The sequence below is a fragment of the Octopus bimaculoides genome, chromosome 5, assembly GCF_001194135.2.
Source record: "Octopus bimaculoides isolate UCB-OBI-ISO-001 chromosome 5, ASM119413v2, whole genome shotgun sequence".
NCBI lineage: Eukaryota > Metazoa > Mollusca > Cephalopoda > Octopoda > Octopodidae > Octopus > Octopus bimaculoides.
In genome coordinates this window covers 104,614,422-104,619,356 of record NC_068985.1, presented here as the reverse complement: position 1 = coordinate 104,619,356, position 4,935 = coordinate 104,614,422, and the positions used below count along the sequence as shown (strand labels likewise).

General features: G+C 40.6%; 1 protein-coding gene across 1 annotated transcript in view; it reads right to left on the bottom strand.

Moving 5' to 3' along the window:
* LOC106881314 (uncharacterized) overlaps nt 1–3,155 on the bottom strand; it is an 82,757-nt gene extending 79,602 nt beyond the window's left edge. The window contains exon 1 of the mRNA XM_052967883.1: nt 3,043–3,155. The gene's annotated coding sequence lies outside the window, so the exon portion shown is untranslated. The remainder of the gene's footprint in view (nt 1–3,042) is intronic.
* Between the last annotated feature and the right edge of the window lie 1,780 nt (nt 3,156–4,935).

Sequence of the window (4,935 nt, the reverse complement as noted above, 5' to 3'; positions counted from 1 at the left end):
TTGCATTGAAGACACCTGCTCAAGATGCCATGCTTTTGGACCGAACTCGAAACTACAGTTTTGAAACAGACTCCTTAATTACATACCCTTGTCTGCCCAACGCTTATATACCCCATACACACACGTGCAGGCGCGCGCACACACACACGCACACACAAATATATATATATGATTTGTAAGTGGTGATCAAAGATATTATTAAATAGGTTGCGAAGAGTAATTATATTTATTGTAAAAAGGAAGCTAACATGACTACTTTTCCCCATAAGCCAGAACACTTCATGTGAATCAAATCCTTTTCAGTAATGCTCTATTTAGCAATTTAGCATGAAACGTCATGGAATAGTAGTCATATCGCTATAATGTATGTGTATATATATATGATTATATTATAGTACGAACGTATGCATGTATGTACTAGGAAAGCAGCGAACTAAAATGAAAAGAAAAAAAGAGAAAACAACAATGACAATTTTTTTTCCAACAGGACCAACGCTTAAAAGGAATAGAAAGATCTTAACGCTTCGGACGTTGGTCCCTCAACGAATTTGAAACTAGTTTAAAGCTTAAAGGAAAGGGAAAGATTCCTAACCACTCGGACGGTGGTTCTTCAACAGAAAAGTACAGAATAATAAAGAAGGAGTGTGGAAGAGAGAGAGAGAGAGAGAGAGAGAGAGAGAGAGAGAGAGAGAGAGAGAGAGGCGAAAAAGGGTGAGAAGTTAGAAGACAGATGGGAGTTCGGTTCTTTGAGGGAGTTAAAAAGGGAGAAATAGGCGGGTGTTTGTATGCATATATAGGATTGTATTCGTGTTTTAGGATAAACATAAGAGGGGTGCCGCGTGTGTGGTTTTGTGGTGTGTATTTGTGTGTGCGTACAGAAGTATACAAAAACAATAGGGTGCTGCAAGGTGTTGACGTGTGTGGGGGGAAATCGGGACAGAAAAGAGGAAGAAGCGGGTGTAAGGGCGAAGTAAAAGGAAAGACGGGAGAAATATGTAGAAGATAAAATGTGTGAGGTGTATAGGTGTGAAGTGCTTTAATGTGGAAGAAAGTATGAAAAGGCGACGAGCTGGTAGAAACGTTAGCACGCCGGGCGAAATGCTTAACAGTATTTCGTCTGTCTTTACGTCCTGAGTTCAAATTCCGCCGAGGTCGACTTTGCCTTTCATCCTTTCGGGGTCGATTAAATAAGTACCAGTTACGCACTGGGGTCGATGTAATCGACTTAATCCGTTTGTCTGTTCTTGTTTGTCCCCTCTATGTTTAGCCCCCTGTGGGCAATAAGGAAATAAGAAAGTATGAAAAGGAAAGCAGCAAGAGGGTACAATACAACGTTGGTGCAAGAAACATTTTTTTTTGGAGTTCTGCGAGACATATAGAGAGGCAAGAGGAATGCTATAGAGGTGAACGTAAAACGTATAAACGGAAGGGAGAAATATAGGGGAAAAACGAAAATAAGAAAAAAAAAACTGAAAAAAATGTTAACTATGAAAAAAACAATAAAAAACAAAACAAAACAACAAGCGAGTTCAAGATGAGAAGGGAGAAAATTAAGAGAAATACAAGGGGGAAAAGGGCGAAAATGTACTGCAATGAATCACTGATAAAATAAAAAAAATACAATACTGGTGAAAAGTCCAGAGAGGTACACGACTGGTGCGAAGTCCTAGGAGAATGAATGTCCCATATTATGGAGAGCAGCTGATTAGTGAAAATTAAATGGTAACCAATAGATAAACTCGTGGCAGAGGTTTAAGGTGTATATAACAGAAAGGAGAGAAAAATTAAGATCCTAAGGATACAAAGATGCTGAGAATCCATAGGTGGTGTAATTGGAAAAGGAGAATAATAAAAAAAACACTTCAAGAGAGTTTAGTTACAATGCATGGCTTGGAAAAAATAGTACAAACATATGGTATAAGAAAATGGCGGACGTAAAGGAAATCATTTAGACAAAAGAGTGAAGAGAAAGGGAGGTAAAAAGATGGGCCGGATAGGACAAGGAAGATACTGTGAACGTGTGCGCTGGCGCTTGTGTTTGTGTGTGTGTGTGGTGGCGAGTTAGAGAAGGTGTGAAAGAGAGTGGTCAGGCAAAGCTTGAGTGATGCTAGGGGTGAAAAAAAGTGCGTGAATGAGTGAGTGAGAAAATGTGTCACGAAAGGAAGAAAAAAAAAAAGAAAAAAAGACGTGTTGGTGGGTATGTGTGTGTTAGGGTAACAAGGATGGTGAATGAATGGCGATATATGTGTACAAGGGGTACTGAAAATTTGCTGGCTTTGGGTAAAAGAAAATACTGGAGGATTAGTTAATTGTGATTTTACTCAACATGTTCCCTACTGAGATTCGCACACTTTTTGCAGCGGTCCTTCAGTTTTTCTAAGTCCTGTAAAAGAACTTGGAAGATTGGGCCTCCAGCCAGGCCTTTCGCGACACCTTTAAAGCCAGGAACTTTTCAGCACCTTTTCGTATATACGTGTCTATGCGTGTGTAGGTTTACGTGTATGTATGTATGTATGTATGTATGTATGTATGTATGTATGCGTGTGAATGTGTAACGTACGGACGCATGTTTGTAACGTATGAATGCATGTATGTATGAATGGATAGTTGGGTGCATGTGTGTGCGTACGATGTATGAATGACTGGATTAATGGGTGCACGTGTGTGTGTGTCTGTGTGTCTGTGTGTGTGTATGTATATTTGTATGTAGTATGTATGTATAAGTCTATGAGTAAAACAATGGGTTAAAAAAAGGAAAAGTGAGATCACATGACAAAAGAAGAAAATGACAGAATGATATATATATATATATATATATATATATATATATATATATATATATATATATATATAGAGAGAGAGAGAGAGAGAGAGAGAGAGAGAGAGAGAGAGGCAGACGAAAAAAAAGCTAAGGCCAGAAATCCAGACATTCAGACGAACAGTTACAAACAAAAAGAAAAAGAAAAAGGAACCACCCAGAGTCAATAGTAATTATTACAACTGGTTATACAAATAGATTGATTGAATGGTGACATACCGTACCTCTTGGTCTAAAAGTGTACAACGGTAACGACAACAGCAGTGACAACAACAAAAAACAACTTAACAATAACAACAACAACAACACTAAACACAACCAACAATACAGACAACACGATCAGCAGTAGTAGCAGCAGCAACAACTACAACAACAATAACAAGAATGAAATTGTAGTACATCTCCTCCTCCTCTTCCTCCTCCTCAAAAAACATACAGGACTGTCATAGTTGGAATGTTATAAGAATTGTTCAATCAAGACTGACATGGAGGAGGTTGGGGGTGGGGTGTTCGCTACAACAACACCAACAGCAGCAGCAGCAACATCAACAAGAACAAGAACTGCAGCAACAACAATAACATCAATGGCAAGCGGCGGCGGCGGTAGCAGCAGTTGTTCTTGGCACTCCGTCGCTTACGACGTCGAGGGTCCCAGTTGATCCGATCAACGGAACAGCCTGCTCGTGAAATTAACGTGCAAGTGGCTGAGCACTCCACAGACACACGTGTACCCTTAACGTAGTTCTCGGGGAGATTCAGCGTGACACAGAGTGTGACAAAGCTGACCCTTTGAATTACAAGTACAACAGAAACAGGAAGAAAGAGTGAGAGAAAGAGCACAGCAGGGTTCGCCACCATCCCCTGCCGGAGCCTCGTGGAGCTTTAGGTGTTTTCGCTCAATAAACACTCACAACGCCCGGTCTGGGAATCGAAACCGCGATCCTATGACCGCGAGTCCGCTGCCCTAACCACTGGGCCATTGCGCCTCCACAAGCAGCAGCAGTAAGAACAACAAAACCAACAGCAGGAATAACCTTTCTACTGTAGGCACAAGGCCGGAAACTTGGGGGAAGGGGATAGTCGATTACATCGACCCCTGTGCTTGACTGGTACTTTATTTATCGACCCTGAAAGGATGAAAGGCAAAGTGGACCTCGGCGAAATTTGAACGCAGAACATGAAAACAGACAAAATAGCGCTAAGCATTTCGACCGGCGTGCTAACGCTTCTGCCAGCTCGTCGTCGTACCAACAGCAGTAATAACAACAACAATGAACTAGTGTGTGGTGGGACATTTATCTAGGTGCTTGACTTGCTAAATCACAACACCTCCATCTCTAAACAAACCGATTTGAGGTTCTCTCGTTGTGGTCGCGAGAAATAGCAGCCAAAACTTTTGAAAAAGTCACGCCCGACCGTTTTAGAAAAGAACACGATACATTAAATAATGCAATTGTAGTAAATTTCTTCCTTCTTCTCCTCCTCCCCTCCTCCTCCTCCTCCTCCTAAAAGAAACATACAGGACAGTCATAGTTGGAATGTTATGGGATTGTTCAATCAAGACTGACATGGAGCAGGTTGGAGTGGGGTGTTCGATACAACAACAAAAATGTAAAACAATTAGAATAATAGGAAGGAAAATATTTCTCTCATTATGTCCTGGGAAGATCATTGTGCCAATAATAATAAACACACGCACTGGTTCTATATCACTTCTTTATTGTTAGTCAATCGGTTAAATATCTAACCAATTAACAAATCGATCATTTGTTCAATGTGTTGGGTAAACAATGAATCGCTTGTTTGTTTGCCGAAACCTTTTCGTTGCTAATTGCGACCTTCTCAATGACCTGCCCTCTCTCTTCCAAGGTCTGCCTTGAGTCTCAAGTGATATCGAACCAATGTGTGTGTGTGTTTGTTTATTACTACTGGCATAATGACCCTTCCAAGACACAACAAGATTTGTTTCAACACACGAATTCACATCAAGAGACCTGCAAAACAAATTACAAAAAGGAAGTAAGATATTTCTCTCAATTGCTGCATTGTGTGATTGTTGTTGGGTAGACCAAGATCAGCTCTGATCCAGTAATCGTTGCTACACAGTTAGACAACGA